The sequence below is a fragment of the Solea solea genome, chromosome 21 (genome assembly GCF_958295425.1).
Source record: "Solea solea chromosome 21, fSolSol10.1, whole genome shotgun sequence".
Taxonomy (NCBI): domain Eukaryota; kingdom Metazoa; phylum Chordata; class Actinopteri; order Pleuronectiformes; family Soleidae; genus Solea; species Solea solea.
In genome coordinates, this window is record NC_081154.1 from 5,694,339 (window position 1) to 5,707,916 (window position 13,578).

General features: G+C 39.3%; 1 long non-coding RNA gene across 1 annotated transcript in view; it reads right to left on the reverse strand.

The window, feature by feature from the left end:
* Positions 1 to 745: 745 nt before the first annotated feature.
* Positions 746 to 13,578, reverse strand: part of LOC131448868 (uncharacterized) — a 38,001-nt gene continuing 25,168 nt past the window's right edge. The window contains exons 2-3 of the long non-coding RNA XR_009234231.1: positions 1,189 to 1,414; positions 746 to 821 (exon numbers count right to left, since the gene is read on the reverse strand). This is a non-coding gene — a long non-coding RNA (uncharacterized LOC131448868). The remainder of the gene's footprint in view (positions 822 to 1,188; positions 1,415 to 13,578) is intronic.

The following is a 13,578-nucleotide window of genomic DNA, read 5'->3' on the forward strand; positions in this document are numbered from 1 at the left end:
TTTTTTTTTTTTTCAAAACATGACATTTCTTGAGAAACATAAGCGCAATTTCAACAAAATATTTCACATTAGATTCTAATTCATAACAAATTAATCCTTTGGGCCGGACAGGCCGGTTCTGGCCCGCGGGCCGTACGTTCGACACCCCTGATGTAAAGAGTGTTGTTTTTTTTGTTTTGTTTTTTTTACAGAGAAAAGAATGTGAAGTTATAGCAGTATACAATATGTATAAATGAAAATGCATAACTGAAGTAAAAACAGTTTTCCGCTAAATTACATGTGTGCACTTAGCAACCACATGCTGGTAGTTTACTGTGAATATTTTGCAGTGTATGTGTAAATGTGTGTGTGTGTGTGTGTGTGGCATGTTGGCACGTGAACGTATACGACACAGCTGGACAGTGTGGGATGTCCTCAAATGTTTGCTCTGACCATGTGCTGATCACAGATAGACTTAAAGGGAAGCCCTCTGACGTAGACGTGTGCAGAGCTTCACGTGACAGCTGCGTGCAGATCCACAGCACCACATACACATACTATGACTAAAGGTGACATTTGGCTGGAAATCATAAGAATGAGCTTTTATAGAGCAGAAGTTCTCGAGAAAGCAATCTACAAACGATGTCAGATATAACGGTAATGGATGCATTAGAACCACTGTTATAGAGAATAAATAACCTGTACATCATGTATTTATTGTTAATGCAGGACATAAATACCTCCGTGTGTGTGTGTGTGTCTGTTACCTTGTTAGGAGTTTTTCGGGCATAAACACTGATCTTGACAAGACCAGAAGTCCTCGTGGAATCCAAAACCTGGTCCTGATGAGGCATGATGAAGAACTGGTTACGTTAAGGGCTACATTTTATATCGTGGTTAGGTTAAGATTAGGGTAAGGCATTAACTGGTTATGGTTAAGGTTAGGGATGAGCTTTGTTCAGGTTGTCCAAATGAATGGACATCAATACAGTGTGTGTTTCACTGTGTCATTGCGGATAAATGCTCATGTTGGCAAAAAAGCAGTTAAAAATGAATGTGGAGCGTGGATCTGGAGTGGGTGTATCATGGCTTTCTTTCATTGCATTACTGAGCAGCTGATAAATGTGGAAAAAAAATAGAAAACATTATAATCCAGTAGCTTTTCCTTAACAATGTCTTGTCAGAATGTCTTCTGTGTCCAACACCTACACCATGTTCTGTGCCAGATCCTCAGCACATGCAGCGCCTGCCAGTTCCCCAGCAGAGTGGAGACTAAAGTCTGCACATCTTCATCTCATCTTCTCCTCTGCTTCTTATTAACAGCTCAGCACCACCGAGTCTGTGTGAACCTGGACCTGGATGGACGCAGTGGCCTCTGATGGACAGCAGGTGATGCTGTTGACTTGTGCATGGATCCCCATTTCTGTTGCTTTTGCTAAAACGACATGATTGGAGGACAAAGCTTCAGACTTTGCTACATCATGTGTCAGGCTTTTATAAAACTGACAAAAAAACCTTGACTTAATGCCTAAAATAACAGAATTTATGTACTGGAATTGATAGATGTAACAGCATATAGAAACATCGCAGTGTTAATCACCTTTGTATTTTTTCTGTGACATTTTAAACAGATATTTTGATGCGCAGTGTGTTGGCGTGGAGCGCCGTGGAGGATGTTTCGCTTTCTGTTGTCGACTCCCTCACCCGCGGCCGACTGGCTCCACATCTGACAAGTGTGTCCATGTGTTAATGACTTCACCTTGTGTTAAATACCTCGACTGAGGCAATTAGAGACACATGGAAGGCATTTGCTACAAGTGCTGGCCACTGCTACAACTCCGTTTGAATGAATAATGAAGAGGAATACAATCACGGTAAAAAGTGGAAACACATGACGAGGGTGTTGGAGTCGGCCGCAGTTTAATGTGATTTAGAAAAATAAAAATAAAATGTATCTCTACTGCCTCTGAACACGAACAGGGTCAGTTGCCCTAGTTGTAGGATCTACATTCTCTCTGGGTGTCATTTACTGGTGATTGGTGAATTGGTGAATGAGCCTGAACTACAATAACAAACTGTATATGTTACATTTTCTCCATTTAAGGTCAGTTTAGATGTGAGAAACACAACTTTCTCTCGAATCTGAGCATCAAAAACACAACGACAGCTTGAATAAGACAATAGCGAGAGAAATGACAGAAAAGCAGGACAGAAAAGTGAAGATATTTACATGGCGTAATACATTAATACTCACCAATAACATTCAGAGGACAGAAATACACTGTATTTGAAATATAGAAGAAATGTGTCTGTGAAAAGTCTTGTTCTACTAAAACAATACTCTGAATAAGCTTTACGTTCTGTGTGCTGACTATGGAGCTATATGGGCAATGTATGATTAGCCTAGCTTAGAAAAACAAACAATGCTAGGAGGGAACAGCTAGCTTGACTTGCTCCCAAATTAATATGTCAACAATTAAGTCTGAAGTCAGTCACACAGACTGTAAATAATGAATATAACCTAAAAACTGGAACTTATATGCTCATCATTGATAATCAGGGGGCTAAATCATCAGATTCAGAAAGCTTGTTAGTGAGAAAATGAGCTAACGTCTCACTTGATTCATAACTTTAGTAAACATTGTTCTGGGGATTTTATGGCCTTAATCACTTTTTTCAGGTCTTCTTCAATACAACATGATGTCCATTTTGATAAATGTTGTCTCTTCAAAAGTAAAAATAAGAAAATAAAGTGGGCTATGCTTCAGGATGTAGATAGGACGTTGTTTTTTTGCTTTTCCATTATGGTAAGTACCTGGTACCTTTTGAAAAATAAATATTAACAGTAGTTTATGTTATGTGAGTTGCCACTTAGTTTAATAAGTACATGCATAGAACACCAAAGAGAAACCACAATTGGCTGTTTTCTGTTTTGATGCTAAATTAGGCTAATCTTATATCACTATATTCAGCACTAGGAATGAGCCAATACGATATTATCTCAGTATCTGTATCGCTCCGATACTGGTCAAGATCACTGGATCGGAAATGTAAAATCTGATACAATCCAAAAATTCTACGCTTCACTATGTACAGACTGTAAATGTAAATAAAATTCAGCAGTAGCCCACTTTATGGGAGAAGAATATTTGTCACACGGTTGGAGAATAATGTCTTTGAAATAGCTTGAAATGGCACCAATGTGTTGTTAACAGCTTCATGTTTTAAAAGGTCTAAAATGACTGATAATGGTATCGACAGATACTCAAATTTGGGATATTGGTATTGGTCATGAAAAAGTGCTATCGTGCCATCCATATCATAAACACATAAAAAAGGTCCCATCTCCCATGACACTGGCCTTCAAATACCATTATATGCAATTAATTGCACATAAAATTCTATAACATATATGTATATATATATATATATATATATATGTATATATATACATATATATATATCTGTATATATATATAAATATGTGCAGTTAAAAAACAGTTGAAGACATGTCTTCTCAGTTTATGCAGTTTGCTTTCGGCTAGTATCTGAATTCAATCTTTCATCTCGTTCAAATCGCAGTAACATAGAGAACATTTAGTCTTGGCTTGAACTCCAGAGGCAGTGCTATTGTATGTGGCTGTGTACCAGTGATGTTTTTTTACTCCTTAAACCACGCCCCCCCCACCCCTTACTCTGCATGGCGACCTCGCATCTATGTCATTAAGTCAGCCAGACGCTACTTCATCTGGTAAATTATTGCAGTTTAGATAATAGAAAGCCTCGTAACGTTTACCTGCTTCTAATTATACTGTTTGTTATCATGGTCGGCCACCTACGTGGGCCGTGTACGAGTGTGTCAGAGAGTTTATGTTGTGGATTACATTCATATTTTGTGTTCTCTGCCTCCAAATGTTCTACATACTGTGCATGCGTGCTGGCTGTGGAAAGTAGTGGTTCTTTTTGTTTGTTTTTGAACTTTTGTAGCTCGGCTCGGGCCACATTTTTATTGAATTTCTTTTGATTTTCACTTAGTCAAACTGTGTCCTGTGTGTAAGAACTTATGACATGTAATGGTGAGACAGGAACTATAGTGGTCTTAACATACTAGAAAGGATATTATTGCTCTTTGTTTGCATAAACCAGCTAAATATGAAATGTATAAGGCTAGTTTGCTTATCAGAGCTGCTGTGAAACCTTAATAAAGCCTAAAGTCTACAAAAGGCAAACAATTTTTGTTTTAACCATAGCTATTGCTTGTTATGTGCGGACTATGCTAATGCATAAGGCCCAAAAGCCATGAGGGGGCCCCAAAGCTGCACGTTCAGCCCCATGTGAGGAGTATTAAAATGACCTGTCAATATAAAAGAAGAGTAATAGATGGGAGATTATTTGATTGTGCAATTTTACAAGTTTCTGAGTGTATAATTGTACTGAGATTATCTTGTATGTTTCTCCTTGATAAACATAAATAAAAAATAAAAAAATAAAAAAATAAAAAATAAAATTAAATGACCTGTCTTTATCTGTAGCTGTCTCATGTGTTTATAAAATAAGAGTGCGTGTGTTGTCATGTGAATAAAAGTAGAACTTTGGAACTCTCCTGCCGCGGCAGTACCAAGGACGCTACCCATCAAGATTCAGGGTTACACACATATGCATTTCTGCCAATAAACCCTGCTGAACACTACACACTGGACCTTTTGAGTGGAATTGTCCAGCGTCCAGTTGCTCCTCTTTCTGTTTACGAACAAGACATGCAGTACTCCCTGGTTGTCACAAACAAATAAGCTTTTAATAAGAATTAAAAGCAAAAAAGCCATTAAAGTGTTAGCAACAGTCTCAGTGCCAATGGTTGTAGCCAGCCTGGTGCCAGTGATGGGACGGAGGCCAACGTGAGGAAGCTCATTATACCTGCTCTGCACCAGATGGCAGGCAGACAAAGTTAGTAACTACTGAATCATCATCTTTTGTTGCAAGAATCTTAATGTTAAACCAAGAATTATAATAGTGGATGGAATGTGCAAGGGATGGGGGGGGGGAGCATTTCTGCATGCTGTGCCAACATCCCATGGCTCCTATAGCACCACTGAAGTAGATTGAGGCAGACTGGCCAAATAGACTGAAGTAGCCCAGTTGTTGTAGCTACGGCTCCCTCAGCTCCTGGGAGCCAGGCACAAAAGGGGTAATGTTTGTTTGTTAATGCCACATGGTCTGCAGCACTTTGTGTGTGTATATGCTTGGATATTACATGTGTATGCATATATGTGTGTGTGTGTGCGTGTGTGTGTCAAGTTTCCAGATGTAGCGAAGGTTTATGTTATTTAAATTGGCTCATACATCACGCTACCAGCCCCATTATGACTGAGGTCTGCTATCTAAACCACACATCTGCTGCTCTCTTTTTGTCTTTTTTATTTGCATAAACTGGTCACTGGTTTGAAAAATGTCCATCACAAATGATGCGAGGAAAAAGCCATGCCTATCTGCTCCAATTTGTTCTTTCCATTTTCTTTACCGCAGCGCTGCAGTATCTGAGACATAAGTCCGAGAAAACACTGGAAAAAATTTAAGTACTCAATTTTTTCTGCTCTCGTTGCTACAGCCCCCGAAACCTGACCAAACTCACATCGGATCAAACCGTTACATTTGGATTAAACTGCAGATTACAAAACCCAAGGTAACCCAGGGTAGAGATATAGATCTTAGGGTTTTCAATCATGTAGCAGCTATAGAGCTTGTGCACAGATTCATGTAGGTAAGCTGGAGAGACTTAATACACTTACAGGTCATACATTTATGCCAAACAACTCGCATTTAAAGTTGTATTTTTGTAATGCTGTTGAGATTTCAGAAACCCTTAAGATTGTGTTTGTCTGACCGACACAGAGCCTTCCTTGATGATGAAGTGTTGCGGTGCACGTGTTGATCTTGGATCAACAACTTTGCAGGATGACCAAGCATCACGTTGCCAGAGCCCTGGGTGTGTGTTCTCTCCCTGCTGTATCATTAGACTGGTTCCACTTCAAGGGCTGCTGTCAGTGTGAGTAAGTTATTGAGAAATATGTCCCATACTATGGGGAGATGTTGTCTATATTCCACAGTATCAAAGATCTACCTGCAGCTATGTTGTTGGCCCTCAACAACCACACAGAAGGTTTTGGTCGGACATTTTTATCTCAAGATTCCTGGGAGGATCCTCACCTGCTTGGCAAATATCACAAAAACTCCATTATCAGCAGCAAAGCTCTTAAACTAAACACTCATACTGTTCAAATATTATGCCAGTGCTTATACCAAGGCTCTGGAGAAGTTAAAATAAGGGCACTCATTGAGTAGTTTGAGGAACCACAACTACAAAGAGCTACAGCCACTTCAGTTTGATATTTCAGCAGACAGAAATACTTGGAAAGTCACTATTTTCTCTGCACTGGTGCCAAGAAAATGAGGGGGATAATGCTAAAATACATATCAAATAAGTGTTTAAAGTAATGTCAAAAATGTTACCAGGGTAATTTACTATCATTTACACATTTCCTATGAAAATGACTTCTAGCTGTTCATCTTTAGCATTTAGCTCAGCATCACCACAGTCACTTTCCATTATAAGCGTCAGTTTTACGAACCCTAATGGAAAAGCAAAGTACTTGCTTTTTAGTACCTGCTCTGGCAAGGTTCCAGGTGGGTTGAGCCAATACTAAAATGTGACGTCGACAGACTGATTGATCAGAGGGTGTCGTCACTGGAAGAGTCATAAGTGCGACGTCCGACACAGGAATCAGACCGCACAATGCCGAACTGCAGATCAGTTAAAAAGACTTAAAAATCATGAAAATGTGTGTTAATCTCCAACAAGGAAATGTCTAAAATCTCAATATTTAACAGAGGAGTCTGGTGTGTTTAGCAAAAGCACTGCTGAAAGCCAACGATCGTGAGCCGAATCACAACCCGTTCAGTTGTATTTCAGTTCAGTGATTGTCAGACAAAGTCTGTACTGAATTAATCTTTTTTATCAACTGATTCTAATGATTCTGTACACCGAAAACAACTGCTTTGCTCGTCACTAGTTAGTGTGTTTGTGTTGTGTTTACGTCATGGCAGTTTCACGCAACCATGCTATGACCGAACCGAGTCGAGTCGAGCAGTGCTAGAACTGTACCATGAAAAAGCAGCACTATACACTTAAATAGTAGTGAAATTGTACCTTCTGATTACATTAGCCGATAGCATTAGCCACTAGTGAAATGCATGGTCTTGTCTATGCTGCTATATTCCACACAATAGTTTTGTTTTCCTTTGAGTTAAACAATACCTTCTGTTTACGTTAGCCGATAGCATTAGCCACTAGTGAAATGCATGGTCTTGTCTATGCTGCTATATTCCACACAATAGTTTTGTTTTCCTTTGAATTAAACAATACCTTCTGTTTACGTTAGCCGATAGCCATTAGCGAAACACACACACACACTCAGGCTGGTTTGTTCATTTGCGGCTGCTGCATAAACATGGCGGCCGGAAAAATTATTAGCAAAACACATGCTCTGGGCTGCGCTGCTATACTCCAGACTGCTCTCAGTGCTTTTCATCTGTCTTTGAAATAAGTCATAAAGTTATGGGATATTAGGTTCTGATGATTAAACGGACATGAACTGACCACATTTCTTCATATTTAAAAAAAACAACCCTGGATGTGCCTTGCCTGCTAGCAGTGTCGACCAGTACTCGAGGAGTACACCGGAGTGTGTTCTTTGCATGTCAGTTTGAATAAAAACATAAAGACTATGCAAACATGTAATACATGAAGGTCTGATGGCAGAGGATAAAGCAACAGTAGATGGTGATTTGAGGTAAGTTTTCCTGCTGTCTCACTGATAGTCTAGGACTGGGATTTGGGAAAGGAAACCCGATCCAGGTCTGCTGCTCCCGTCTGAGAAAAGATCGGCATATGGAATTCATCCACCAAATACATCTATTTTTCATCATCGCCTGCCTCTCCTTTCTTCATTGTTGTGCCGAGTTTCTAATGGGACTGCTTGACCAATGCGTCGTTTACATGCCAAATGCTCTGCACTCTCTCATCTGCTTCTTTCTTTCCCGTTTAAGCAAAGGCCTGGGAATGACTCATGTCTTTTAAAGTGTCATTAAACAACACTTTAAGGGGATTATTGTTCGTAACCCAGAAATAACGCAAGATAAAGTCAGTTAGTGCAAGAAATACTTAAGCATTTCAACATGGGGTTCTGTCTCGAAATGTTTTTTTATATTTAAAAAGGCAGTTTCACATTGGTATCTGCATGTTTTATTCCAATAAATTGAATGTGAATACACTTAGATAGTCGTGAAAGTATACCTTCTGATTACATTAGCTGATAGCAACATACGCACACTCCAGCTGGTTTGTCCATTCTGGCTTATTTTGAGGCTATGAAAACCAAACAATATTATTTTTCAATCAGTTATACACTTATATAAACATTTGTATGGGTAGTACATTTAATCTTAGATAAGAAAACCCACAAAAATGTTACTCACTGAACCTTTAAGGCTTTACTTTAATTATTTATTGAAAAGGTGGCTGTTCTATGAACTTTTTTTAAACCAAACTTAATTGTGTGGGGATGGCAAGGCCTAAACCAGGTCCAGGTAAACTGATATAATCATATATCAAATATAAAATGAGTGCGATATGACTGCAAAATGCTATATTCTGCTTTTTTTTTGCAGAGAAATACATTCCTAATAGTTGAGGTTGATCAGTTCTATGTTGAGGTGAAGCTACTGGTTTGTTGAAGGGTTAAAATGAAAGAAACCATATGATTACTTTATGTAACTTTTACCACTTCAAACAGAGGCTAAAAAATGAGGAATCCAAGCCAAAACCCTTTACCTCTGTGGCTTTGTGCTTTAGTCAGATTGTGGTTTTGTGGTGCAGCCTTCATGAATAATCTTAGACAGGCCTCATTAGCAAATAAGTACCGCAATTGCTCGGTGCTCGAAGATACAGTAAGTGAGTGTGTAGATATTGATATTTGGAAGCATTTAAAACGTGTTTATATAAAGTGTGAGTAGGGCAAATGATGCCAAATGTAGAATTAAGGATCTTGAGATTCATCCAAAGGGCTTGTTTGAGGACACGCTGATAACAGTCCAGTTTAACTGCAATTACATTTAATTAGTGACCAAATAATGTGCTGTCCCTGCCAACCCCAATGTTTTATAGTAACACACTCTCATGCATGTGTACAGACATACATGAGTCAGGCTGAGGTGTGAGGCCTGGCCTTGGAATAGCTACTGCTGTTTGACGTATTTGTTAAAGGATAATTACGTTGTAGGAATGTTTATCACCACTCGGAGCAGCTCCAGTTCCTGCTCTTGTCAAAACTCCAATGACCGTTGATCAACAAGTTCATTTACACGTGTGTTCAAACTTGTAGGCATTTGTTCCCAACAACTTCTTTCTTGACAAACAACGCCAGAAAGAAAACAATAACCCTAAACTCCTCGCATTAACTTCGAGCAAGTATCCACACGGTTACCATCTTCCATGTTGTACCCCTTGGCCACCATATGGACTGATCAGCTGACTGTCGTGAGAGCCGGTCTAGCTGCACCTGCACAGTACTGTAGCATTTTATGCTGGTACCCAAGGTAAAGTGCCGTACTGTACTATTACTCTGGTACCCCAAGGGAAGGGTGCTGTAAAAATGGAATGCTTGGGGCCAGTTATTTTGGTACTATTCCTAATGGAAATGCAAAAAAAATACGTACTGTACCAGATGGACCATAGTGGGCCTCTGCAGACATGTGACCAAGGCCTGAGTCAGCAAGTATAGCATAAGAGTAAAGTTCTCGTCAGTAACAGAACAAATCTTTATACCGGTACTCAAGATTGTCACATGTCCACAGTGGTCTGCTATGGTCCGTGTGACCAAGGCCTAAGTCTGGTAGTGTAGCACTTGGGTTAAGAGCTTGATACCATCTGTCAGTAAAAGTAGCCAGATGAACTAAGTCCGGTAGTGTAGCACTAGAGCACTCTTGGTAGAACCAGTTAGTAAGAATTGTCAGCCAATCAGAAATCAAACCTCTAGCACTCTAGTGCTACACATGTCCACAGTGGTCTGCTATGGTCCGTGTAACCGTCTGTCAGTAAAAGCTTTGGATGAATCATTAAAGAAGATGAATCATTAAAGCTGAACATTTGTCACCCACATCTTTGTACCGGTTTGATTTCTGATCAGAAATCTGAGTTTCAAGTTTCAACGACAGAGAGCGACAGACACAGAAATACAGTCTGAGTCAAAATCAAGGATGTGGTGAGAAAGACAGATGTGTGGAAGGTGAGAGTTCCGTGTGTGTGCGTGTGATGAATATCGGCTGAATTCCTTTCCTCAACAGTCGCTGTCGATGTATAACTCATGCCAGAAGTGAATACTGAGCTGGACTGACAGACAGCTTAAAATACAGGATGAGAGACGGAGTCAAGCAGAAGTCTGAGTTGTATCATAGCTTTATCGATTCAGCAGATCCCACTCATGCCTGATGACCTTTTGGATTGGATCGTCTGGAAAATACATGGAGAACCAAGTCAGAATGGTAATATCACGTGGTCAGACCTGGCAGAATTAGCATCCGACATGGTCATAGTCTCGGTGCAGATTCAGCCACACACTCATACAGCACTTGTTCTACAAAACACGTCATCAGAGGCACTTAATAAAGACTGATTGCAGTCAAATGAAAGGTCACAGGGAGTTTGAGATAAAACATACACTGAGACAAAAAAATAAATGTGCATTTTGTTTTGTCTGATGAAGTACACATGCAGCAAAGTGTAATGGAGCAAACAGCAGTTTCAACATAACACCTTGTTGTTTTTGTCCCTCGTCCAACAACACGAAATAAGCAGCAGTATTCTCGACTAAATCATAAAAATGGTGACGGAAGATTAGAGACGTGTGCATATCTGTGAGCTGCTTTAAATCTGATGCTTTAACTCGGTGGCTAATCTCTACTGTTTCTACGGATTCAAGTTTGTAGTTTTTTCCGGAAATTCTTGGATTTCTGTAAAGCACTGGTATGTAACCTGTGGACAAAAATACCAATATCAATTATAGCAGCTGTTTAATGACTTTTAAGTCATTTTAAGTGATCGCAGGTCAGCTTTACTGAACTTGCTGGACCTGGAATACACATAAATTCAGTGTGTTCCCATAGAATTTATATAAGAATTGTTGCAGAGCGACCTCCAGTGCTCAGCTGCCAGTTCTTTAACAAGAGTAAACTGGTTTAAACACATCACCCTGGTTTGAGCCTCTTCACACTGACATCCAGTATGTTTTAGGAGTTATTTTAATTTCTTACAAAGCAATTAATGCTCTGGCTCCTCAGCATAATAAGGGTCTTTTATCCCCATAACTGTGTTCATACCTTGAGGTTAAACACTTCCAGATTTCCAGGTCACTCCCAGTTTTACCTTTGAGAAGTGATGTACAAACAAGATTTTTATGTTTTAATATTCGATTAAAATACCTGCTTTACAAATCTACATTGTTCAAGGACAGAGGTGGCAATTAAAGAGGCTCCATTCTCTTTATTACAAGTCAGTGACTCATCAGAATCGTTTTGAAGCTGTTGTTTTAAGAAAAAAAAAGTCACATGATGTTGCTATAAATTAAGATAAGAACGTAGCCAATGCTAAAAAAAAATGACTCTGCTGCTCAGGCTGATTCACATTCAGGGTTCAAGATGTGTTTGTGATTGCACGCTCTGCATCTTTTACTATAATGGACTCATGTACTTGGACAAAGTGACACCTGCAGTATGTCTAAATAACAAAGAAGCCTCCATTTTAACAGAGACATGTAACTCTGCCTGAAAGAAGCGTGATGCAAGATGATTTGTGTCATTGAAACCTTTCAGTATTCACCTAAAAAAGAGATTAGTGGGGTCATCAGTGTGTCGCTGTAGCTGGTCCAAGACAAACAATGGAGCCCGGGGGCCGACAGTGTGGACCTCGCTTAGCAGGACAGCACTCTTGTTATTTTAATGTCTACTTCACTTGTGTTTATGGCTGTACTCACATATTTATGGTACGGAGCTGTGCTTATGTTGGTTCCTCAGAGTGTTGGTCAATCCATGTGATACACCCCTGAGGTTGCAGCCTCTGCGATTTGTTCTGAAAATGCAGCCTGAAGTCAGTTTTCATCACCGGCGTCTTGAGGCTAAAGGATCCTGCGTCCTGACATTGGACTAATGTGTACTGGAGCTAAATCTTAAAACTGCACTAATGCAAACATCCATATTTTTTATATTGACAGTGGATCAAACGGCTAATAGGACACGAATCCTAGGACAATTCAAACACATTCTTCAGCTTCACTGAGCATTTTAGCTTCTTTTAGTTTTGATGTAATGACCTATGACCTGCTCTCAAACAGCAGGAAGAAATATCAATGAAAATAAATGGAAATGGAAAAAGAGACAAAGGCAGCACTATAGGCTTTAGAGCACCAGAATTCCAGATCTAATACAATACCAGTTCCTATGCAATCAGTATCTATGTAACACAAACCAAATTTGGGTTATATTTTATTCATTATGTGAATGTTTTGTGTTCCACTTTTACACCAGTGGATGAGACATTCTTTAACCCTTCTGTGACCAATTTGGCAAGCGTACTTCTCATAACCATAACTCCTAGACCATTTGTGATATCTAGAAATTCAAAAACAATGGACTGGTGATCTGTCCAGGGTGTGATCCTGCCTTGCACTCTATTTCAGCTGAGATTGCACGGCGACCCTCATGTGGAGAATAAAGCGGTCAAAGATGGATACGACGATAAGAGGATTAAGGGTTATAGCATAATAACCTATAAACAGCAAGGATTCCAACATGTTCCCTTTGTTTTACATTTAATAAAGTATATTTTTTTAAAACATATCATGAACCACTTGAAATGAATGGAGAAAAATAGGTGAAAATTCAACAATATCATGCCTAAGTTTACCATTTACTCATGTGCCTGACAACTTCCAGATCACAGTTGATCAGGAATCTAGAACTGAAAAATGTGGGCCAGATTGGACCCGCTGGCCTTATGTTTGACACCCCTGGTTTAAGCACTGGTGCTGTTTGAACATGCTCACTTTATCACCTGTAATAGAAAAAAGAAAATGTCATACAACCCTCATCAGCGTGATATATCATGTGAAAAATAAATCTACAGAGGCAAACTTTCCCCCAAGAAGCTGGTAGAAACCAAAGCAAATAAACTGCCCTCACCAGTGAATTAATTTACAACATATATATGCAATTTCTGACCTTTTTCCACTATTTTTTTTCTCTTTTGGACACATTAATATAACATTGTTGCCAAAATGGCGTCCTAAAAATAGACGACATACAAACAGAAACTTTGTTGCAGACCAGACTTTTGAGGGCAAAATCATTTTTAAAGAAAAGGAAAGAGCCACTGGGAAATATCCCGTAGAGTTTGTTAATATTAACGATGACATGTTTACTGAGTATATACACTAACCATATGGTAAAAATATCACGTTTGAGGTTGAAGCACCAAAAACATGTTTTCTACAA